The sequence below is a fragment of the Bos mutus genome, chromosome 15 (assembly GCF_027580195.1).
Source record: "Bos mutus isolate GX-2022 chromosome 15, NWIPB_WYAK_1.1, whole genome shotgun sequence".
In the NCBI taxonomy this organism is placed as follows: Eukaryota; Metazoa; Chordata; class Mammalia; order Artiodactyla; family Bovidae; genus Bos; species Bos mutus.
In genome coordinates this window covers 44334693-44360529 of record NC_091631.1, presented here as the reverse complement: position 1 = coordinate 44360529, position 25837 = coordinate 44334693, and the positions used below count along the sequence as shown (strand labels likewise).

Below are 25837 nucleotides of genomic sequence, written 5' to 3'. Positions count from 1 at the left end.
TGATTGTTGAAAAACACATCCTTTTTAGAAGCAGGTATTTTTATTATTTTATTGTCCTCATTTTACAGATCAGACAAGCATCTGAGGCACACAGTGGGAAAAGGGTTAAAAGATCTTTTCAAAGCCAGAGCGTTGGTGGGGGAGCTGGGACTTGAACCAGGGTCCTTTCGGCTACAAATGTGTGTACTGTTTCTACCAAGGTTCGAGGTGTCTTCTGGCTCCCATCACCTCTCCCTCTGTCCCGAATTCTCTCTTTGCAGTCTATTCCCCCAAAGTTGTCCCCTGTACCTTCGCTTCCCTGAGGATCCTGAGGCAGAAGTCTTCTTGGGCCTCCCTCGGAAAGTCCCCCGCAGGATACAAGAGTGATGGGCCGGGCAGATGGTTCCCAGGCAGGGCAGTGGGTTGGGTCCCTGGTCCTCTGGGGGAGTAGGTCCCCTGACCTCCCTGCAGATGTCAGCTGATCGCAGCTTAGGGGCTGATGAGCCTCTTAAGCCTGCTTAGAGCCCGGCTGTCTCTTTCAGCTTCTGCCAGAAGAGCATTTCCAACGTCACATCCAGGGTTCTCAGGGTTTTTCAGGGGGTTTTCCTGCCAAGGCAGAGCCCTCAGCCTTGTGAGGTCTGACAGCTGGAAGTTAGATACAGGCTCTTCCAGGGGCTGCTGGCTACCTCCTGTGCTTCCCTGGAACACTGCAGTGCAGGATGGGGGATGGGGAGAAGGTGGGGAGGTGGGCAGCGTGCTAGGGATATGCAGCTGGCAGAAATCCCATTTCAGCCCTATGCCTGCACGGCTGGATGCACAGCTCCTGTGTTCTCACCCCTTGGATGAAATAAAAGATGAGACTGTCTCCTTCCCCGGAGGCGTGGAAGCAGAGCAATGTTGTACGTTAATGTAGTAACCTCTGCAATAAGCCTGTCCTCTCCAAACCGAGTTCAGAGTGTGTCCACAGAGAGCACCTTCTTGGGGGAGTATTTAACCAGATGCTGGCTGGCTTTTGACCCAGGATTCATCTAGACTCTGATGAGCATCTGCTGTACGCCAGTCTCCACACTGGGTGATGTGGACAGAGGTGGAGGTCCCTGTCTCCACCCTCCAGCCTATTCCAAGAGAGGAGAGGGACACTGGGTAGTTTCAGTGTGGGTGACGAGGCTGGCGGCCTGAGAAGGGAGCCCTCAGGAGCATCAGAGGGTGAGTGGGAAGGCCAGACCGCTGTGAAGCAGAGCAGAGGGCAGCCTGAGGTTGGAGAGTCCCATGGAGGGAGGGCGAAGGGACTGGGGCTGAGGGTATGTGTGTGCCTGCCTGCGCCCCTAGGAGGCTGGCACTGAGTTTAGTAGGAACTGGGCCTGGATACCACCTTTCACCAGTACCTGGGCTTTAGGAGAGTGACATAATTGTGACATAATTGGGGGTTTTGCCTTGGGATTCCCCCAACTTCTGTATCTGAGGGGTGGTGCTGTGGGGGAGTTACAGAATGCAAATTCTGGGGTCCGAGTGCCTGGGGCGCTACTGCCCACTTGAGCAGGTCACTTAGGCTCTCTGTGTCTTCAGATGCCTTTTCATCTGTAAAATGGGGAAGATGCCTGTCCTGCTGACTTACACAGTGTCTGGCAGATCGTGCATGCTGTGTAACTAGCATTCCTGCTACTCCCGTAAAGGGAGCCTCCTCCTATGGTATAAATGCAGCACGATCAGCAGATAGACCTTGTCCCCTTGGGGAAGATCTCCTGAGATCAGGCTAACAGGAGGGAGAATTGTGCTTTCTTATCTGTCAAAGAAAGGGCACTAAATGGCTGTTGCTAAATATCAAAGAAATGATTCCTCGAAGCTCTGTGTGGCTGTGTCCAACCTGAGAGAAGATGAACAGGTTTCTTGTTTGACACATTTTCTAAATGGACAGTGTTGACTTCCTCCCCATCCACCACCACCACCATGGAGAGGTCTCCCAGGTGTTGGCATTAGTGTTTGCACTGCCTGGTTGGGCATCTAAACTCTTTGTTTTAGAAGCACTAACCCTGGTATCTGTTAGAGCCCTCAATGAGGGAGCAGGGAGGGTCAACACGAAGTAGAAGCTGAGGCATAACTTCTAGGGAGTGGACTGGGAATCCGCGTCATTATAAACTCTGTGGGTGCTTATAGACCCTGGAAATGAAAACATCTCAGAGCTTCAGCTTCCCCATCTGTGCAGTGATGGGAGCGCTCCATTCCTTCCGAGTGTTACTTGCGAATGAAATGTGATGGCCTAGCTGAGCCTCCTAGTGTGCTGTTTGGCACATAATGGGTCTGTAGGCCTTGTGAGCCTTTTCATTTAGAGAGGACATCCATCAGGATTCATTCGATGGAGCTGTGAGAAAGGCCTTGAGCGAGTCAGTGGATACAGCTGTCTGTAATGTCCAGCCTGTGACCCTGCTTAGATCCGGGAGGGCCAGGCTTCCTGGGGCCTCTGGTTTCCTCTGTGGAGTTTGGAAGTTTCTTCTCCTTCCCACTGCTCAGATGATGCTGCTGGTGGCTGTTGGCAGCATTGGCGGGGTGGCTGGTCTTTTGGGGTGACCATTGAGTGGGGACTGTGTCTACCTGGTGGGCAGGCTAGCCATTCTACATCTCAGAACCCTGCGATCACTCAGAGATCCTCCTGAGGGAGGAGGAGAGGGGCAGGGTGGTGGATGGATGGTTGTGAGTGATTGACATTGCCAGCCAGAGCAGGCAAGCAGGCTGCAATTAAGTTGAGAAATGGGGATGCTTCCTCTGTTTGGGAGAAGAAATGTGTCCTGGCAGACAGTTGTTTTGATGAGTCCTAGAGTAGTCTGGCGTTACAGTCTTTCCTGAGCTGGTCCTGGGGGAGATGAGGCGGGGGCAGGACTGTGACTCAGCACCGTGAATGGCTCACCAGCTCCCCAGGGACCGTGTCAGGCATTGAGTCAGTGTGCAACCGAATCAGAGTGGCTTTGTAGACTTGACGTTTGGCTTGACCCTCTCGACACTGGCAAGCACACAAGGAGAGAGGGTTGACTGGAATTAGGGGTAAATTGGGGTTGTAAACTGAAGGGGTGAGGAGGGATGCAAAGTCAGGGGCCCAGGGAGGGCAAATGATTCCCTCCCCTGCCCATGAAAGCGTTTGGAAAGGTTTCTTTTCTCAACACATTCTAACCTGGGGAGTTTTAAAAAATAGACACATGAATGCTGTGAAGCTAAATATCTATAATCACTGTACCCATTAATCCTTTTCTAAACAGAATTGGCGGTACCTGAAATTACATCCGCTTGCTGAGGCTTTGAATAATTACATTTTTTTTTTAGCGCTGGTGTGTAGGTGGGAGCTGGGGAGAGCTCAGTTGGCTTCTGTTTCGGCTCTCTCCCAGCCCTCTTCACCTGAAAACCCATGCGTGTGTTGGTGGGTTTGGCAATGTATGGTTTCTAAAACTTGGGCTGGGGGGATAGTAATTCTTTGGGGGAAGGCTTCCTAGTCTCTGAACAGGTAGATATTTAAATTAAAACCCAAAGCACACTCTTTTTATTTAAAAAACCCCATGTATTTTGAAGTGAGGAGCACAGCGATTTCAGATGCAATAGTTGTGTTGTGCAGTGTTCTTGCTGGGCTTTTTGAAGCTGCTCCTTGGGGCAGGGAGGACCTGGTTGATGCAGAATTGGCTCCTTGAGTTCATGGAAAGGTTTGAGAATTTTTTTCTTTCAGGCCTTTGTTGGATTTTGCTTGGTTTGGGGGTACAGTAAGCTGAACGCTGGGGCAGGAGGACTGTCACACTGAGAAGCCAGTTGCTTTTGTTGAGTTCTTATTTACTTTTTGTTTTATAAATGTTTATCTAGTGCACACTGTGTATGCTGGATGGCATCACCAACTCCATGGACATGAGTTTGAGCAAACTCTGGGAGATGGTGAAAGACAGGGAAGCCTGGCGTGCTGCAGTCCCTGGGGTCGCAAAGAGTTGGACACGACTGAGCAACTGAATGACAATGTGCACTGCTCTAGGGACTTAACAGACGTGAGCTCATAGTCCTCGTACCAACCCTATGAGGCAGGTCCTATTTCTATCCTCATTTTATAGACAAAGCGGGTTTCAGAACGCACAGCGCGGGTGTTAGGTGGCAGAGGTGGGATCAGCCCCAGCTGTCCTTCACTGCGGTCCGCACCACCCCTTTGTACCTGTTTGGCCTGTCTCCACTGTGTTCCATGGTGGGTTGGGTCTGGGAGATGAAACAGATCCTTTAAACCAAAAGCCTTTGCTTCGGACTTGCCTTCTTTTGGGGATGGACACCTCCTTCCCCTAGTCCCATCCAAGGTGGAAAGAAGATTTGAAAGTCAACTCCTCTTCATTGTGAAAAGGTTTGGCCTTTGGAGGAGAGTGAAAACCTCACATCTAGTTCTTTCCCACAGCCTGCGGGTTATTGCTCGGGTCCCTGTCCTGGGACATTCCTGGTGGGAGGAAATGGAGACAGCCTGTGGACTGAAGCAGGGAGAAGGTGACTGGCTTTCCTTTTTCCATAGTTGCCTCCGGGTTTCATGAGAGGGGTGGTGATGGGAGCGCTGGCCACCTAGGGGAGCAAGCAGAAATGTCCTTGACTCTTCTCAGTTGGTAAAGAATCCGCCTGCAATGCAGGAGACCCCGGTTCGATTCTTGGGTCAGGAAGATCCACTGGAGAAGGGAAAGGCTGCCCACTCCAGTATTCTGGCCTGGAGAATTCCACAGACTGTATAGTCCATGGGGTCGCAAAGGACACAGCTGAGTGACCTTCACTTCACTTCAGAAGCAGAGGGGCAGGGGAATCTGAGTGGGTCCCGACCGATCCACAACCCGCCAGTGCTTGTGTGATGGCCTGGTAAGTTGGCTATTTCCTTCAGACTGATACCGCACCCCACCCCCAGCCCTCCGAACCTTTCTGGAGCTGGTTGTGGCCCAGGCCTATTCCCCTCCTGGCCCTGGCTGTATCTGCCTGGGAAGCAAGTGGGGTCGGTGGAGGGACCCCCTCCCTGAGTGTCGAGTGCTTCCATCTGGGCTCAGCTGTCACACACGGTTCAGCTGTTCCCCTCCGGACTTCAGATAGGGCAGCCCTGGGGTTGTGGGTGACCGCACAGGCAGCGCAGCTTTGTGGCCCCGTTATTTTATTTAACCTCTAAATAAAATGGGGCGATGCTGGCACTTGCCTCCTGGGACTTTTGCACTGGTCACTTGAGAACAAAACATGTTATTACTCGGTCCCCAGAACACTGTATATTTCGATAAACTTTAGCGAGTATTTCCAAGGAATTTGTCTTTTTTCTGTAGTGGCTGTGCTGGTCCAAGTGCATTTGAGTGATTCCTTGAGTTGCATCCTGCCAGGACTCTTGTCTTCTGATCCACACAGAGGGTACCTGTGGATACTGCCCGGCTCAGATTCTCAGTTATGGGCATTTTCTAACAGAGGGCATTGAATGTGCATTTTGCCCAAGCAGTTACAAATGGCCACTCTACTTGCTGATTTTAACCATTTGTTGTTGTTTAGTTGCTAAACTGTGTCTGACTCTTCTGCAACTGCATGAGCTGTAGCCTGTCAGGCTCCTCTGTCCATGGGATTTCTCAGGCAAGAATACTGGAGCGGGTTGCTATTTCCTTCTCCAGGGGATCTTCCCGACCCAGGGATTGAACCCACGTCTCTTGCTTGGCAGGCAGATGATTCTTTACCACTGAGCTACCTGGGAAAGCTACACCCTAATTATAACTTTGGCTTATGGATTTAGACAGTTGGATATAGTTGCAGCAGAGATTGTTTCTGACCAGGTTCTGGCTTACTTCCCCTGGGGAAAGGGAAAAATAGCTCCAGTGATAATGAAGAGATGGAGAGGGGAGGCAAGATTCACTTTAGCATTTCTGTGTCTATTTGTGCTGTGTGCCTGGCACCATACTGTTCGTATTCTGGGGGATATCAGGGAGCTGGCGAGGTAAGACGTCCACACAGGTTCAGGCTATAGGATGGTCAGGTGGTGTGTGATGAAGTGTCAGGTGAGTGGTGTGGGAACGGCATGGAGAGGAGCATCCAGGGGGAAACAGTTCAGTGGTGGACGTGTCAGGGAAGGCTGAGGGGTCTTATTTGCTGGATTGAGTGAGGACTGGAGGAGAAACGGGTGCCTCCAGCAGAGGAGCCAGCTTCCACTGTTCAAGGAGATCCCTTCATTTAACAGACCTTTACTGAGCTCCCAGTGGGCCAAGCCCTGGCCTGGAGGCTGGGGATATCAAAATGGGTAAAGCAGAATAGAGAAAACAGCCTTGAGAGGCAGAAAGGCTCAGTGAGTGGGAGCATGGTCCAGCACAAGATTGCCTGGATTTGAACCCCAGCCCTCCCACTTACTAGCCTGTGGATCCTGAGCAAACTATCTAATATGGGGCCTCAGTTTAATGGGGCCTCCTCTGTAAAATGGGGATACTAGTAATTGCGGTGGGGATTAAACAAATTAAGATTACTCAGAATAGTCTTAAATATATGAAGTACTCTGGAGTGTTGGCTATTATCATCACTAGAATATGGGCTCCATGTGGGCAGGCATTTTGTCTGTTGTGCTCATTAGCTGTATCACTGGCTCTCAGCAGGTATCTGGTATACCAGAAGATCGTAGGCATTAGTTGAGGAATCAGAGTGCCACTGGTGTCCTCAGGGAGCCTGAGAGCCTGTTCTCTGGTGGGGACACAGACATGTCAACAACTGGGGGAGACTCTGCAAGTGACTGGATGAGGGAAGCATGTGGACTGGAGAGGCACAGAGAGGGGTGGCCAGGGAAGGCTTGCTGGGGGAATGGGGGAGCCTGAGCTGGACCTTGAAGAACAAGCAGGGAATTTCTAGGTGATGACAGAGTTTGGATGTTCAGGGAAGAGAAAGCAGAGTGGGCAGAGCTAGCTAAGAGTGTGACATGTTCAAGGATATAAAGAAAGGAAGGAGGCTGCAGAGAGGACTGCTTTGAGGAGTTGGGGCTTCATCCTGAGGGTGGCGTGGATCTGGGCTTAAGAAGGGGTGGAAGGCCTCCCCCCAACCCCCATGGTTGTGGGGGAGGAAGGTGGGATATCCTGGGTGTGCTGGTCATTATCCTAGACTCCAGCTCAGGAGTCCAAAGAGGTGAGGCTGGAGGAAGCGAGACATCCCAGCCATCACCTGGCAGGTGAGGGCTTGGCCTCCAGAGGAGGAGAGGTTGGGAAACCCACACCACTGCCTGGCAGCACTCCTGCCTTAAAATAGAAGGAGATGGAGATAAAGAGTGAGAGGTGGTGTGAGTGTCCAGGGGGTGACCTAGTTAAAACCTGAGCTCCTGGAAGTGCGAGAACCACTCTCACCTTCATTCACATGCCAGGGCCCTTCAAGGGGCAGCTGCCAAGGATGGCCTTACCTTCCTTATCTTGTCCCTCCTCAGCCCTGGGCCTTGTGCAGAAGTCCTATCGCTGGGGGCCTCCGTGTGCTGCTGGTTGAGGGTATGAGAACTGAGAATAAGAGAAATATGGGGGTGAAAAATGGGTGAATGGATTCAGGTTAATGGAACCTATGCATTTAGTAACTCCAAGCGAAGAAGACTTGGAGGAAAAACCCTTTACATTTAGGCTTTTGTTGCCCACAGTCAATTCAGTTCAGTTCAGTCGCTCAGTCGTGTCCGACTCTTTGCGACCCCATGAATCGCAGCACGCCAGGCCTCCCTGTCCATCATCAACTCTCGGAGTTCACTCAGACTTATGTCCATCGAGTCGGTAATGCCATCCAGCCATCTCATCCTCTGTCGTCCTCTTCTCCTCCTGCCCCCAATTCCTCCCAGCATCAGGGTCTTTTCCAATGAGTCAACTCTTCGCATGAGGTGGCCAAAGTATTGGAGTTTCAGCTTTAGCATCAGTCCTTCCAATGAACACCCAGGACTGATCTCCTTTAGTATGGACTGGTTGGATCTCCTTGCAGTCCAAGGGACTCTCAAGAGTCTTCTCCAACACCACAGTTCAAAAGCATTAATTGTTGCCCACAGTGTATCATAATTCCTCATAGACTCAATTATCTGACAGACAGTAACACCCTTAGACTCCCTGGTTCCTCTTCCCCTCAGCTTCCTAAATCTCCCCCTGAGATAGTAGAAAAGAGGAAAAACGGAGAAGACTTTTACTTTTCTTTGCCTCTTTCTTCGTTGGTCCATCCTGATTTCTCTGATGCCTTCAGGACTTATTTCTGTGCCTAGTAATTTATGTGCTGAAGGTCCTTGCATAGGACTTTTAAACTTTAACAGAGACTGTGGGTGTGATGGAAATTGTGTGGAGATGCTGTTTGCGGGAATGTGAGCTGAAACCATCTCTCCGTGGCCCCGGGTGGTGTTTTTTGGGTCTTCGATCCTGAGTCAGGAAGGCGCCTCAGGACCACCACTTGGTCAGCACCTACAGTGTGCTCACCGGCCCCTCACCCGAATGGCCCTGGGAGGCCGGCGTCATCCACAGGGAGAACCTCCAGAGCTGAGAGAGCACGAGCCTCCACAGGTGACCCAGCGGGCTGACTGTTTCTGGTGAACTGGAGCCTGAGGCCACATTTAAAATTGCTGGGAATGCTGAGCCCGTAGGAGTGGCTCACAGCTGGTTGACAGCCATTGAGTTGCTTTTCTGTGATCAACACTTTTTATGGATTATTTGCTTTGATCCTCATGGTAGCCCTAAAAGGTGTCATTTTCCTCCATTTTATAGATGAGAACACACAGTATCAGGGAGGCTCTAAGTCCAAAGTTATACAGCTGGAATGGCTTGTATGTTATGATTCTAAGCCAGCTTTTGCAGAGCATGGTACCTATAATTCACTGAAACCTCACAAGAACGACTCCCCACCCTCCCCTGGCTGGGTGGTGTATTATGATTCTCATTTACGCATGTGGAACTAAGATCTAGAGGTAAATGATTTACCCAGAGTCACATAGTGGAGGTGGGGTGGGGTTGGAGGTGGTGGTAGGAGCTGGTCTTGGACCCAGACCCCAAGTGCCTCACTGGGCTTCCTTGACTTTTCCTTCCACCTTGAAAAGCCAGGAGCAGTTTGCATTTGAGTCACCCAGCCCTTCAGAGGCTGGGGGTGGAATGCGGTGGAGTCTGAAGGGAGGTGGGAGTAGTGGTGAGTCCTGCCGGGAGAGGCCCCTCCTGGCCAGGTGACAGCGTCCCCAGCTCCCTTGGGACTCACACAGAGTCACGTGGCTTCCTGCCTGAAGCCCTGCACTGATGCATTTTCCATACTTGTTGCCCGGGCTGGGGCTCAGTAGACCAAATTCAGTTTGTCTTTTGGTCTTTCCAGTACAAGCAGCTGGTAAAGCCCAGGACTGCTTGGCAATAGACACATTTCCAGGGAACTTTTAAAAATGGAATGGCTCTACTTTGAAATATGTCAAGAATCAGACCACTCCCATGGCCTCTTACCATCCTGGTTCTCACCACTGTCATTTGTTGCCTGGATGGTCGCATTGCCCTCCAGCTGGTCCCTGTGTCTCTCTCCCCCTCCCCTGCTACAGTGTACTGTGCTTAGTCACTCAGTTGTATCTGACTCTTGCGACCCCATAGTCTGTAGCCTGCCAGGCTCCTCTGTCTATGGAATTCTCCAGACAAGAACACTGGTGGGTTGCCATTTCCTAGCCAGAGGTTGTTCTTCAGTGGAAGTTGGATCAGCTCAAACCACCTAAGGGCCCCCAACTCACACAGGAACTCCAAAGCCCTCACAGTAGGAGGCCCTGTGCCGCCTGCTCCCTCACCCCCACGTGACCTCATTTCCTTCCATTCTCCCTGATGCTCTGCTCCAGCCTTGCTGTTCCTTAAACATGAGAGCACAGCCAGCCACAGGGCCTTCACACTCACTGCTCCCTCCTTCTGGAATGTTATCCCCTTCATATATCCCCATGGCCTGCTGCTCCCGTATTGTCTTCAGGTCTTGTCAGGTGTCACCCTTCATGGTGGCCTTTCTAGAGTCCTCTCCTCCAGCACAATCTATTTCCTTAACCCTACTTTAATTTTTTTTTTTAAGGAATTCTCAACATCATACGGATATATTACAATTTTAATTGGTTTGTCTCCCACTAGAATTTAATGTCCCTGATGACACAGAATAGTGCCTACTTTGTTCAAGGTTGTACCTCTAGTGCCTAGAATAGTGGTTGGATCAAGTAGGTGTTCAGAAAAATTGTTTTAGCTTGTTTGAGGAATGACTGGGGGCTTCCCAGGTGGTGCTAGTGGTAAAGAACCTGCCTGCTAATGCAGGAGACTTAAGAGACACATGTTCGATCCCTGTGTTAGGAAGATTCCTTGGAAAAGGAAATGGCAACCCACTCTAGTATTCTGGCCTGGAAAATCCCATGGACAGAGGACCCTGGTGGGCTACAGTCCTTGGGGGTCTCAAAGAGTTGGACACAACTGAAGCAACTTAGCATGTATGCACAAGATATGATTGACAAATAACAATTATATATATTAATGCCAAAGAATGCTCAGACTACTTCACAATTGCACTCCTCTCACACGCTAGTAAAGTAATGCTAAAAATTCTTCAAGCCAGGCTTCAGCAATACGTGAACCGTGAACTTCCAGATGTTCAAGCTGGTTTTAGAAAAGGCAGAGGAACCAGAGATCAACTTGCCAACATCCGCTGGATCATGGAAAAAGCAAGAGAGTTCCAGAAAAACATCTATTTCTGCTCTATTGATTATGCCAAAGCCTTTGACTGTGTGGATCACAATAAACTGTGGAAATTCTGAAAGAGATGGGAATACCAGACAACCTGACCTGCCTCTTGAGAAACCTGTATGCAGGCCAGGAAGCAACAGTTAGAACTGAGCGTGGAACAACAGACTGGTTCCAAGCAGGAAAAGGAGTACGTCAAGGCTGTATATTGTCACCCTGTTTATTTAACTTCTATGCAGAGCACATCATGAGAAACGTTGGGCTGGAAGAAGCACAAGCTGGAATCAAGATTGCCAGGAGAAATATCAATATCCTTAGATATGCACTGGAGAAGGCAATGGCACCCCACTCCAGTACTCTTGCCTGGAAAATCCCATGGACAGAGGAGCCTGGTAGGCTACGGTTCATGGGGTCGCAAAGAGTCGGACACGACTGAGCAACTTCACTTTCACTTTTCATTTTCTTGCATTGGAGAAGGAAATGGCAACCCACTCCAGTGTTCTTGCCTGGAGAATCCCAGGGACGGGGGAGCCTAGTGAGCTGCCGTCTATGGGGTCGCACAGAGTCGGACACGACTGAAGTGACAGCAGCAGCAGATATGCAGATGACACCAGCCTTATGGCAGAAAGTGAAGAGGAACTAAAAAGCCTCTTGATCAAAGTGAAAGAGGAGAGTGAAAAAGTTGGCTTAAAGCTCAACATTCAGAAAACGAAGATCATGGCATCTGGTCCCATCACTTCATGGGAAATAGATAGGTAACAGTGGCAACAGTGTCAGACTTTATTTTTCTGGGCTCCAAAATCACTGCAGATGGTGACTGCAGCCATGAAATTAAAAGATGCTTACTCCTTGGAAGGAAAGTTATGACCAAAATAGAGAGCATATTCAAAAGCAGAGACATTACTTTGCAACTAAGGTCCGTCTAGTCCGTCTAGCTATGGTTTTTCCAGTAGTCATATATGGATGTGAGAGTTGGACTGTGAAGAAAGCTGAGCACCGAAGAATTGATGCTTTTGAACTGTGGTGTTGGAGAGGACTCTTGCGAGTCCCTTGGACTGCAAGGAGATCCAACCAATCCATTCTAAAAGAGATTAGTCCTGGGTGTTCATTGGAAGGACTGATGCTAAAGCGGAAACTCCAGCACTTTGGCCACCTCATGTGAAGAATTAATTCATTGGAAAAGACTCTGATGCTGGGAGGGATTGGGGGCAGGAGGAGAAGGGGACGACAGAGGATGAGATGGCTGGATGGCATCACCGACTTGATGGACGTGAGTTTGAGTGAACTCCAGGAGTTGGTGATGGATAGGGAGGCCTGGCATGCTGCAATTCGTGGGATCGCAAAGAGTCGGACATGACTGAGCGACTGAACTGACTGACTGAAGAATTACTACTTGATGTTTTGATATGTATACACATTGTGAAATGATCACCACAGTCAAGCTAGTTAACAGACGCATTGCTTCACATGGTTCCTTTTTCTGTGTGTGTGGTGAAAGAAAATAATTGGTGAATGAATTTATTCAATAGTTGAGTGAACTCTATGATAGTCTCTCTTTGGTACTCTACCTGAGAAGCCCATCAGCTACTAAGTGATGTCTCCCTGCTTCGCCCCAAGAAGCACAGGCCTCTGGTGCTCTGCCTCTGGTGTCCCCAGCGTCTCCTTTCTAGTGTGGGGACGGCATGGTGTCCCTCTATTTCTATGTTGGCTTCCAGTCACCCCTTGTGGAGAATTACCTGAAAATGGACATTTTCTATCATGCCTGTCCACATTGACCACAGGGAATTAAAATGGGTGGGCTTACCAGCTAACCACCAGTGGTATTTGAATACCCATTGAGTTCTCAAAGCCCTACAAATACTTGAAGTGGCTGGAGGAGATGACGTCCATCTCTTGAGGTTCTCTCTGCAGAATTGGAGCTGAGCCATGTCTGGGACAACAGTGTGATTCAGGGCTCAGGATATAATAGACTGGAAGGAAAGAAGCCAAGGTTCAGTGAACAAACACCTGTTGTGTCTTGCACATGGCCGAAATGCTTATTTCACTCTTAACCATACTCTAACCTTGAGGTTGATTACTGTGCCCCTATGATGCGATGGGGAAATTAAGGCTCAGAGGTGATGTAATCAAGGCTCTCACTGACCCTAGAGCCTTGGAAATAACTAGACAAGGCTCTAAAAGGGAACTCACAGCAGGCTGTAGAGAACTGTTAGTATATGGGTTGCAGGGGCCTGCGTGGCATCAAGCAGTGACACAGATGGGGAGATAGGAGTGCTCTCTCAAGTGTGGCTTGGATGGTTTTGAGATAGCCTGTTGAATATGAACAGATTTTCCCCACCCCTCCCCATTACGGATTACCTGAGAATAGGAAGAAGATAGTTTTAATAAAGCCCTGGTGATCTGGGGCTGGAGAAACCCTGGCACCAACCTTCCCCCACATAGGACCTATGCATCTCAGGGACCATCCCCCAAAATGCTCATGTAAGTACATTCAGCTCAGCCTGGCTCCAGGACCTCACCAGTCTTGGAGATTTCGTGATTGGGGAAGGCAGAACTTTATTACATCATGGGTAGGGGAGGAACCCGAGGAGAGAATGGGGCTGTGAAATGGGCTTCCCTGTTCTAGGGGGGCCGGGTAGTGCTGGCATGATTCAGAACCTCAAAGCCCTTATGAAATGAATCCTTCTTACTGCCTAGTCCCTGGTGATGGGATTGGGGCCTGTCTTCTTGACATCGGTTTAATTATTTTCTTCTAATTCGTTTATCAGCATTCATTAGCTCCTACTCTTTACCAGGTGGCACCATGCCAGATTCTGTGGCTACAAAGATAAGGATGCTGTCAAGGAATTTACCATCCAGCACAGGGAGAAAGACAGATCAAAGATGATATTTAGCGTGGAGAGGCTGTGGGACAAAGAAAACAGGTCGAGGCTGGAGCGTGATGCCTCAGGCCACAAAGCTCTGTGTTGGCAGACTTGAGTTGACTCTTACCCCAACCCAGTCAGTTCCTTGACCTTGGGCAAGCTCTGGGCTAGGTGGTTCCATACTTTATCTTATTTATTCCTAAGATCAGCCTGCTGAGGTAAAAATGTTCTCCCGTTTTGTAGAAATTTGGAGAGGGTGAGTAAGTTGTCTGGGTCACTAGGTAAATAAGTGGTCAAATCAGGATTCCAGCCCAGGTCTCACTCCAAAGTTCCTGCACTTTCTGTTGTATCCAGATGATGAAAATGAGTTTCATCCATGCCCCAGCACGGCCAGGGCCCTCTGGAAGGTACAGCACTGGGCAGAGGGGTTGAGTGACCATGGACTCCATAGGAGTCAAAGGGATGATGTGACCAGCCAGAAAGCTAATTTTGTTATAGCCTGCATGGATGGACGTGTGGTGCTTATGACATGGGAGAAGGTGGTGCTCTTCTGCTCAGGGGAGATCACACATGGAGTACTGGGGTCCCTTTTGGGGTTACCCTTATAAGAGGGATGTGACTAGGTGAAGCCCTTCCTAGGGGGTGGCTGTGATGGGCACAGGAAACCTTGTATCCTGAAGAACATCAGCGGGAACCAGGAACATCTGCAGTGTTTCATGTGAGCAAGAGGAGGCCCCCAGGGAAATGAGGGCTGGCTGCAAGTATTTGAAGGACTGTCATGCAGAAGAGTCTTATTCTCTGGGAAAGCTAAAGAAAGAAAGGGTTGGCTCCAGGTTTTTAACAGAACCTTTTAAAATATCTTGGGACATAGTGAGATACTGTCACCAGAGGTAATCAAGCATGGATGGAAGCAGTGGAGAGTACGGAGTAAATGCTGTCTATCATTCTGCTCCAGAGCCCCTGACTGTGGCCGTGTCTCTGCTGTTCCGGGCGTGGGTCCTGGGAGGGGGTACAGAAGGGAAGCGTTTAGGTTTTCTCTTTCCCAAACCCAGTTCTCCTACCAGACTCCAGGGTTACAGGTACCTCCAGGGCTGGTGGAGCAAACACAGGGTTAGAATCAGAATTAGAAGACCGAGGCTTGAGCCTTGGCTCGGCCCCCTACAGCTGTGTGACCTTGGATAGTGCATCTCTTCTCTCTGTAAAGAGGGTCATGTCAGCCCCTCACCCGTTGGCCTTTCATCAGGTAGTAAGTGACAAAATGCTTTGTGAAGGAGAGAGGGTTCAAATTCTGGTTGGTAACGGGTGCAGCTCTGACCACTAGGAGCATAATCAGCTTCAAGGGGCTTGGGCATTCTATGTCTAGGAAACTTCACCCAGTGGTGGTAGAGGACCTCTTAGGTGCCAGTGTTTTGGAGAACTGGCTCCAGGTTTGTGCACAGTCCTCTGGAATGTTTTGTGACAAAGTGAATTTCCCATCACTAGTGATAAGCAGGAGAGTCCTCTGCCTTCAAGGGCCCATGAGTAAAGAGTCAGGAGAGACTGGGACAGGTGTTGAGAAGAGAGGGATCCAGGAACCCTTCATGGAGGAAGGGACCTTTGAGTAGGACCTAGACAAAGATTTCATTATGCAGGGAAGGCGGCAAAGGCCTGGAGGAGTCAAGGGCATGTGTGGGGCACAGATGACATGAGGGAGAGACTCAGATGCTGGGGTGGGTAAGGAGTCCTTATTGGGGTGGGGTGTTGCTCCCCAGCTGGAGGACTCTTCTGTTCCTGGCAGTAGAGCATGGAGCTCTCTGGTGGTTGAAGGAAGCAGGTTGCCTGCAGTTTGACAGAACGGGGGTCAGGGAGGGGCAGGGTGAGAAATTTTGGGGAGGCTGTCTTACATTCCCTTCATTTCTCAGGGGAAGGTGAGGCCCACATGGAAAGAGGCTTTACTGGCAGGTTTAGGGTGAGCTGAGGTTAGAGCCAACGCCTGACACCTCGCCCAGGTTTTCACCTTGCCCCATGCGTGAGTCGGCATGGGGCAGAGATTCCATTTTTTTCTGGTTCTGCCTCTCAGCAGGCTATTCCTCTTAAAGTAAAAGAGGAGAGAGCCGAGATGTATTTACCAAAGGGGCTGGTTGGGCAGGTCTTCTTGCTGAGACCCATGTTTTAGGCCAAGGTCAGCTGTGCTGGCTCCTGGTGGGTGGAGTCAGGCCCTGGCCAGCCCCCAGCTAAAGGGCTTTTGATTGGGAATGACCACTACTGGCAGGAACTGAGGTTTTACAAGGCATTGCCCCTGAGAACAGTGGGCTGGAAAGATTACAGTGTGCACATTCTTTCTCAGGAGATTAGGGCCATGGGAGATTATGGGATACACAGGAGGCTGAAGAAGGGCTGTAAATTTCCCATTTGGGGCAATTAATCTGATGGATAGTAAAACAGCTTTCCACTTCCTCTCCCCCTCCCTGGACTGGGCTGGGCAGTCAGGCTGGCTGGCTGGAGAACGCTTTCCCTGGATTCCTGCCCTGCCTATTTGGGCACCTGGTTGAAACCTTCCCTGGGGGCAGAGTCTGGGCCTGTCCTTTTCCTTCCTCTCCTTTGGAACAAGGAAAAGCACACAGTAGGTGCTTTATAAAGTACTATGCAGAGCCATTACTTACTTGATTGGAGCCTGGCTGTTAGGGGCTAATTGCACTGGGGCTATGGGTGGGTAAGCTGAGCCCCAGGGTAAGATCACCTGCCCAAGGTCACTCAGGTCATTGGTGGTAACTGGAACTCCAGCCAGGTTTCTCCACTCCTGGGCCTGGGCGTCTTCTTCCTAGTTCTGTGTTCAAAGTGAAAGTGAAATAAATAGTGGGCTTTTTTTCTGGTTTCTCTGCTCTGACTTCCTCCTTGCTCCTGGCCAAGCACAGGGTGCCTGGTGTGGTGATTGTGTACAAGGTGTGACATGGTCCTGCTCCCATCTCCTCCAAGCAGTTTTGCAGCATTCCTGGGCTGCCCTTCTCTCGCGTGCCGACTGTGTTTTGTGGCTCATTTTGGCCGTCTGCCTCCCCAGCAGGGTCTGACACCTGTGGTTGGTGCAGTTCCTGCACAGTGCCTTGCTCCTGTGCCTCCTGAGGGCCCTGCCGTGAACCAGCTTGAACTCGGGCTAGCGTACTTGGTCCAACTGGTTGTCCTGTCCTCTCTCCAGGGGCCCAAAGACCTCATACTATATCAAGCCTTCAGATCAGGGCCTTCCAAGGTGTTCTCAGCTTGGGGCTTCTCTCTATGTGGTGTGCATCCTATCCGATCACAGCGATCACTTTGGCCTGAACACAACCCAACCACACCATAGTGCTTCTAGCACTTTCTTCCTTCTGTGCCTTTGCTGTTGCAGTTCCTAACGCATCCTTAAGACATTCTCTTAGGAAACCTGGCCTGACCCCCTTTCACTAAGGTTTTGTGACATCCTTTTATTGGCGCTTTCATTCATTTATTCAACAGGTATGTCATGAGAGGCTGCTGTCAGCCTGCAGTGTTGTGAAGGCTGGGGGGCACAGCTGTGAATGAAGCAAAATTGTCTGTGCTCATGGAACTTACACCCGAGCATCTTCTCCTGCTGCCTCTCGCCTTAGTTTACACTAAGGTTTCTCTTACACACACATTAGCCTGTGAACCTGAGTGGGGCAGAGGCATCTGCACTGAGAAGCTCAGACTAGACTTAAGGAACATGAAGACCCGGGATATTTGTGGTGTAGGATCCCAGACTCTTCTTTTGGTCAAAGAAGATTCCACTACAGAGTTAGGAGAGTGTCAGGATTTTTTAAAAAGTTTTATCTTATTGTAGTATCATTGATTTATAATGTGTTAGTTTCTGGTATCGGAGAAGGGAATGGCACTCCACTCCAGTATTCTTGCCTGGCAAATGCCATCAACAGAGGAGCCTGGTGGGCTGCAGTCCATGGGGTCGCTAAGAGTCGGACACGACTGAGCAACTTCACTTTCACGCATTGGAGAAGGAAATGGCAACCCACTCCAGTGTTCTTGCCTGGAGAATGTCATGGACAGAAGAGCCTGGTGGGCTGCAGTCCATGGGGTCGCTAAGAGTCAGACACGACTGAGCGACTTCACTTTCACTTTTCACTTTCATGCATTGGAGAAGGAAATGGCAACCCACTCCAGTGTTCTTGCCTGGAGAATCCCAGGGACGGGGAAGCCTGGTGGGCTGCCGTCTCTGGGGTCGCACTGAGTCAGACACGACTGAAGCGACTTAGCAGCAGCAGCAGTAGCAGTTTCTGGTATACAGCAGAGCAGATTGAGTTGTATGTGTATTCTTGTTCATATTCTTTTTCACTATGATTTATCACAGGACGTTAAATGTAGTTCCCTGTGCTATACAGTATGACCTTGTTGTTTATCTGTCCTATATTTAATAGTTTGCATCTGCTAATCCCAAGCTCCCAATCCATCCCTCCCCAACTCTTTCTCTCCCTTGGCAATTACAAGTCCTCTGTTCTGTTTGTTTGTTCTGTATGTCTGTGAGTCTTTTTCTATTTCATAGGTAAGTTCATTTGTGTTATAATTTAAATTCCACATATAAGTGATATCATATGGTATGTCTTTCTCTTTTTTATTTCACTTAGTATGTTAACCTCTAGGTCCACCCATATTGCTGTAAATGAAATTATTTAATTCTTTTATATGGCTGAGTAGTGTTGCGTGTGTACATACACCACATCTTCTTATCCACACATCTGTTGATAGATATTTAGGTCTCCTTCAGACAGGACTGGTCTTTAATCTCACATTGTCCCTTAGTAGCTGTTTGACCTTAGACAAGTGAGTCAACTTTTCTGAGCTTCTGTTTCCACGTATGTAATAAGGGGTTGGTTAGTGGGAACACCTATCTTGTAGGGGCTTTCATTCATTCATAAGTGTCTCTCCTCCCTGTCTCCACTCCCAAAATCTCAGACCTTTATGGAAGTCTTGGGACCCTGATGTGGTCTCTGATGTAGTTTATCCACTCATCCATACACAGATCCCTTTAGCAGCAGTGCTGATCAAATTGCTTTTGATGAATTCCTTTGGATAACAGAAGAGCTTGCTCCCTAACAAGGCAGCCCCTCCTGTAATTGTGACATTGTCATTGTTAGAAGGTTTCCTTCTAGGTTGAGTTGAAATCTTGTAGGCTCTGACTTCCCTTATTGCTTTTAAGTCTGAAGTACAGGGAGTTAGTTATGTTCTCTCTCACCCCTTTTATCCCCTAGCCCTCCCAGTTAGGAAAAAGTTTACTAGTGTCCCAGGAGGCTCTTTGTAGTTCTTGCTTTGTTACTCAGAGTGATCAGCTAGCTGGGAAGGTCAAGGAGAGGTTTGTAGAGTACAGGATGCGGGGGTGGGGTTCTTGGGGTGAAGAGGCAGCCAGATGAGGAAGGGGAGAAAAACCTTGAGGCAAAAGGTAAGACAGTGTCTTCTAATAATATGTAGAGTCCAGGAACTCTAGGTTCACAGGAACAGTGGGTGGGGGTGGTGTGTGTGTGTGTGTGTGTGTGTGTGTGTGTGTGTGTGTGTGGTGTGTGTGTATAGGGGGAACCATAAGGGAGGTAGAGCTGGAAAGGTAAGCCAAAGCATGAAGGAACACCTGTGACCTGCCAAGGGTCATGAACCTGAGGTCGGAGGGCTGCCTAGGAGAATGGGTTTTAAAAATGGGTTTGTTGGGGGGCCTAGGTAGCACAGGTTTCACATTCTCCTAGAACCGGCGAATAGATTTCTGAGCATCTCAAACTCTCCTTCTTGCTCTGTTCTGGAGTTACTGATTAAACCTGTCCTTGGGACCTCTGTTGAGCAGAGCAGGGCTAAGTCAGCACCTTGAATGTGCCAGTCACCCTTGATACTGTGTTTCTGAGCTCGGCGCGCTGGGTGAGCATGGCTGCAGGCCCTGGCCTCTGAGCATCCCTTCCCTGGTTGGGGTGGAGGCTGGACGCGGTAACCATGGCCGCTGGCCTCAGCTTGCCTCTGCCCCAGAGCTGGCTGGACACACAGCCCCGTCTCTGCCCTGCAGGGTTTCTCTTTATGCAAGGGGCCTGCATGAGTAACGCCTGGACTCTGAGCCCTTGGCCAAACATTCCAGATTCTTTGGGCATAAGGGTTTTTTGAAGGGGCCTGGGGCCCTCGCAGGGCTGTTTATGCCCCACGCCGATAGCTGTTTGTGTCTGATTTTTATATATTCCCAAAGGTACTTTCCGAGCTTCCTGGGGGAGGCTTGTTTCTCCCAGCCTGGCCGGCTCACTAGGAACCTTCTGGCAGACACGCCTAGCGCTGCCGGCATATGGAGTGTCCTCCTACCACCGTCTGTCCTTCCCCAGGGTCTTGGATGCTGAAGGGCCGAGGGTGGAGTGGGGCTTTTTGTTTTGGTTTTAAATAGGGGCGACGTGGGTAAACAGAGCGGCGTTTCTGGTGCTGTCTGAGGGCCAGGACCCCACATTCCGGCTCCATGACGACAGCCTGTTCCGTTGCCGCGTGCTGGGCCGTGGGCAGCAGCAGCTTAGACGGGAACAATGGGGGCTCTGTTGCGTTGCTGCTGCTGAGCTGGGGCAGAATACATTTTAATTGAACACTTTCTACCCTGAAATCTAGGGGATCTGGTGGCCCACTCCTCCTCATTCCTTCATTTTCCCTTTGCCGCTCAAGAGCCAACTTATCACAGCTCCTTTTTCCCCCCTCTAATATTACCAGCCTCTTGGGGGAAAACGATGTTTTCAGCCTGGGATGTGGTTTGCATTTGGCTGACTTGGTGATGGTGAGAGAGAGGAGTGTGGGGTGAGGGGCTGGAGGTGGCTGAGAGAAGTCCCTGTAACCCAGCTGGAGCGTCATCACAGGTGCTGTGTCTAAAGAGCTCGTCCTGCCCTCGGACAGGGCTGCCTGGGACTTAGGAGGACTGGCTATAAAGTCAGGCCAGCTGGGTTGGAATCCCAGTGGTAACATTTCCCACTTGGGGCCTCAGGTTCCCCATTTGCAAAATGGGGCTAAGACTAGTGTCTAACCCATAGGCTTGCCATGATAATTAAAAGAATTTGACATATATAAAATGCTAAAGGTAATACCTGGCATATAATAAAACCCCCCAAATGCATTTGTTATGTCATTTTAATGTTATATCCTGATCATCATCAATATTTCATTTACCCTTCAAGACTTCATCTGAGACTACAAGATGAACAGAGCAACATTCTTTCTAAAATGCAAATTTGATTTTGTCACTCCTTGGTTTAGAAAACCTAAGTGAGTTCCCATTGATCTTTCTGCACAGGAGAAAGGAATTTTTATGTATTGAAAGCCTACTGTATGTTAAGTCCTGGGCACTGGGTGCACCTCTGCTCATTTAGATTAAGTTCAAAGTCTGTAAGACCCTTCATCAGCTGGCTCTATCTTGCCTGTCTTTTCCCCCCTACCCACCTATACCAAGCCAAAGAAAAACTTAACTCTACCCCAGAGGACAATTTTCTTCCCTGCTGTTGCACTGACTTTTATCCTCCATACCTTTGTGCATGTACTGCCTTCCACCAGGAAACACCCTGTGAGTGGTGGCTCTGGGCCTGGGGGAATAGACCACACAGGGGAGAGTTTGGGAATTCCCTGACCACCATCCTCCGAGGACCCCGGCTGTGTTTTTCTGCTTGGAGTCTTTCTGTTTCTAGGCTCCACACTGGACTGATTTCTTTTGGGGGTGACAGGATGGAAGAGGTACAGTGGATCAGGGAGGTTTCAGCATGGGTTCCTTGCGGTGCCCAGCACTTCCCGCCTTGCTCCAGTCTATCCCCGGCAGGATCCCTTGCTTTCCAGCCACTGACTAAGCTTGTTGGTGTGGCCTCTCCTTGTGGTGGCAGATGGGTACCTTACAAGGTAGCCTCACACAATGCGGAGACCCCATGTATACAACCTGCTTATGGATAGACTTGCCTGCCCGTGAATGGGATACTTGACATCCAAATGAGAATCATCTGTAGACAAAAAAAATTGCTCTGATTTGAGATTATCTACATAACCAGTCTCTGGTCAAGAAAGGGAGAATGAATTTTTTTTTTTTTCGTCTTGATGAATTTAATTAGGGCCAAGTTCGCAGAGACTGAGTATCTTGTGAGTATCTCTCATTGAAAACAATGAGAATGATGAAAGGCCTTAGAGAAAAGAACGGAAGATTTAATTTCAGGGAGCTATGGCAATGCATTGTTTGTGTCCCCTCAGTTCTCTGTTGGACTCAGAAGTCAGGGGAGCTGGGGCTTTATCCCAGTTGTGTCACGTGACCTTGTGACCTTGAGCATGTTGGACCTCCAATTTCCTGTCTCTAAAGTGGGAATAACCATGTAGAATTGTTGTCAGGAATTAAAGATCACATGTTCTTGTGTTTATTCATTTAACCCACCAGCCTTTGCTAGAGCTCCTATGTCCCAGAGCCAGGCATCTAAGGATGGATAGAATATAGTCTCTTTCCTCGTAGAGCCCAGAGATGGAGGTGAAGGTGGAGGGTTGTGCAAGTGGATGGACTTCAAGAACATGGTAGTCAGGCCAGTGCTTTGCTAGAATCACAACAGAAGGTATATTGGCACTCAACTCTTGGGAAGTCAGGGGAGGCTTCCCAGGTAACACTTGAGTGGGGCAGAGATGAGAAAGGTAGGAGTACAAGGCAGGGTCACCAGGTAGAGGCAGACACACCTTGGCATTATAGAAACGTGCTGAGGGGTGGAGGTGTGGCTGTGGGCCTGTGGAGGAGAGGCCACCCTGTGGACCAGGCTGGAGGTGAGCTCAGCTTTGCCCTGAAGGTACTGGCCTGGGGGCAGAGTGACTTGAGGCAGTGGAGTGCAGAATCTGGTCAGTAGTTTACAAGTCTCCTTCTGGTGTCCATGGGTGGGGGGACACTTAGCCAATGGCAGGGAGACCTGCTAGGGGACTCCTGGGACAGTCTAACTGAGAGATGATGCAGACCTGAACAGGGCACAGAGGAAGACACCAAGGTTTGTGTGTGTACACGTGTGCATATTTATATGTTCTGGGAAAGGTTAAAACCCTCTATATGCACATAGATAGTTTTTTTAACGACATAATTAAAAGTACAGATACCCAGCAAAGAGTTCATATTATGGCTCTATCCTTCCAGGGTAAGAGGACAAAACTGCAGAGGTTCCTGTTCCAGGATATTCATTGCAACCTTGTATGAAGCACTAGGAGGTTGAAAACAATCTGTCCATCAGTTGGGAACCAGATAACTAAATTATGGAGCCATGCAATCCCAAAATGAGGCTGCAGGTCTTTTTTTCTGAAACAGCAGATACATAACATATATCCAAATGGAAGAATGTAAGAACATATGCACAGCATTTAGCTTGCTACCCTTTTGCCATTTTTCTCCATGACTTGAATGCCTGTCAAGGTTGGGTTTGCTTTTTTTCCCTGTGTGTGACTTTCTGTCTTAAATTACTTGATAACTGTTTTATGTCTGGGTCTCTGTGAATAAGGACCATGCCTTGTTTCTCTCAAGCAACAGGAGTAGGTGGCAGCTAATTACTCAGAATTTAATAGAGGGATATAAACAAAGGGCCTGTTATCACCATTAAGTGATACTAAGCTATGGGCTGATTCTTCTTCTCTGTTACAAACAGAAACAGTATCTGGCCCATAAAGAAGCTTTAAAACTAAAGTTGTGTTAACAAAGACCTCTTCCAGAGACCTCCCTGCTTTAGTGGGGTGGGGGTAGGGTTTGTGGGAGTAAATTCAGGCTTTGTTTCCTCTGTCTTCCAGAGCCAACTGGAGGTGAGAGGGGGATGAGGTGTGCCTGCTGTCCAACCGGTTTTCATGCAGAATATCTGAGCCAGTGTGTTTTTGTTGGGGTGGCAGAGGGGGAGGGGAAAACTTTGTCTTACATCTACTGGGCGCTAGCACCTTATGTTACCTTGTTTCACCCAGGAAATATTCTCCCTCATTTTGCAGACAAGGCTACTAGGGCTAAGAGAAGTTGAGTAACTTGCTGAGATTGCCCAGCTGGGAACTGACAGAACCAGGATTTGAACACAGGTCTATCTGCCCTTGACCCCCTGTGCTTTGCCTTCAGTTCAGTTCAGTCGCTCAGTCATGTCCCACTCTTTGTGACCCCATGAATTGCAGCACACCAGGCCTCCCTGTCCATCACCAACTCCCAGAGTTCACTCAGACTCATGTCCATCCAGTCAGTGATGCCATCCAGCCATCTCATCCTCTGTCGTCCCCTTCTCCTCCTGCCCCCAATCCCTCCCAGCATCAGTCTTTCCCAGTGAGTCAACTCTTCGCATGAGGTGGCCAAAGTACTGGAGTTTCAGCTTTAGCATCAGTCCTTTCAAAGAACACCCAAGGCTGATCTCCTTTAGAATGGACTGGTTGAATCTCCTTGCAGTCCAAGGGACTCTCAAGAGTCTTCTCCAACACCACAGTTCAAAAGCATCAATTCTTCGGTGCTCAGCCTTCTTCACAGTCCAACTCTCACATCCATACAAGACCACAGGAAAAACCATAGCCTTGACTAGATGAACCTTTGTTGGTAAAGTAATGTCTCTGCTTTTGAATATGCTATCTAGGTTGGTCATAACTTTCCTTCCAAGGAGTAAGCGTCTTTTAATTTCATGGCTGCAGTCACCATCTGTAGTGATTTTGGAGCCCAGAAAAATAAAGTCTGACACTGTTTCCACTGTTTCCCCATCTATTTCCCATGAAGTGGTGGGACCGGATGCCATGATCTTCGTTTTCTGAATGTTGAGCTTTAAGCCAACTTTTTCACTCTCCACTTTCACTTTCATCAAGAGGCTTTTGAGTTCCTCTTCACTTTCTGCCATAAGGGTGGTGTCATCTGCATATCTGAGGTTATTGATATTTCTCCCGGCAATCTTGATTCCAGCTTGTGTTTCTTCTAGTCCACCGTTTCTCATGATGTACTCTGCATATAAGTTAAATAAACAGGGTGACAATATACAGCCTTGACGAACTCCTTTTCCTGTTTGGAACCAGTCTGTTGTTCCATGTCCAGTTTTAACTGTTGCTTCCTGACCTGCATACAAATTTCTCAAGAGGCAGATCAGGTGGTCTGGTATTCCCATCTCTTTCAGAATTTTCCACAGTTTATTGTGATCCACACAGTCAAAGGCTTTGGCATAGTCAATAAAGCAGAAATAGATGTTTTTCTGGAACTCTCTTGCTTTTTCCATGATCCAGCGGATGTTGGCAATTTGATCTCTGGTTCCTCTGCCTTTTCTAAAACCAGCTTGAACATCAGGACGTTCACGGTTCACATATTGCTGAAGCCTGGCTTGGAGAATTTTGAGCATTACTTTACTAGCGTGTGAGATGAGTGCAATTGTGTGGTAGTCTGAGCATTCTTTGGCATTGCCTTTCTTTGGGATTGGAATGAAAACTGCCCTTTTCCAGTCCTGTGGCCACTGCTGAGTTTTCCAAATTTGCTGGCATATTGAGTGCAGCATTTTCACAGCATCATCTTTCAGGATTTGAAATAGCTCAACTGGAATTCCATCACCTCCACTAGCTTTGTTTGTAGTGATGCTTTCTAAGGCCCACTTGACTTTACATTCCAGGATGTCTGGCTCTAGGTGAGTGATCACACCATTGTGATTACCTGGGTCGTGAAGATCTTTTTTGTACAGTTCTTCTGTGTATTCTTGCCACCTGTTCTTAATATCTTCTGCTTCTGTTAGGTCCATACCATTTCTGTCCTTTATCGAGCCCATCTTTGCATGAAATGTTCCCTTGGTATCTCTAATCTTCTTGAAGAGATCCCTAGTCTTTCCCATTCTGTTGTTTTCCTCTATTTCTTTGCATTGATCGCTGAGGAAGGCTTTCTTATCTCTTCTTGCTATTCTTTGGAACTCTGCATTCAGATGCTTATATCTTTCCTTTTCTCCTTTGCTTTTCGCTTCTCTTCTTTTCACAGCTATTTGTAAGGCCTCCCCAGACAGCCATTTTGCTTTTTTTCATTTCTTTTCCATGGGTATGGTCTTGATCCCTATCTGCTGTACAGTGTCACAAACCTCATTCCATAGTTCATCAATCACTTTATCTATCAGATCTAGTCCCTTGAATCTATTTCTCACTTCTACTGTATAATCATAAGGGATTTGATTTAGGTCATGCCTGAATGGTCTAGTGGTTTTCCCTACTTTCTTCAATTTAAGTCTGAATTTGGCAATAAGGAGTTCATGATCTGAGCCACAGTCAGCTCCTGGTCTTGTTTTTGCTGACTGTATAGAGCTTCTCCATCTTTGGCTGCAAAGAATATAATCAATCTGATTTTGGTGTTTACCATCTGGTGATGTCCATGTATAGAGTCTTCTCTTG

The 25837-nt window shown here is 48.8% G+C and overlaps 1 protein-coding gene across 7 annotated transcripts in view; it reads left to right on the top strand.

The window, feature by feature from the left end:
* PLEKHA7 (pleckstrin homology domain containing A7) overlaps positions 1-25837 on the top strand; it is a 231841-nt gene that overhangs the window by 10476 nt on the left and 195528 nt on the right. The gene's annotated exons all lie outside the window — the stretch shown is intronic.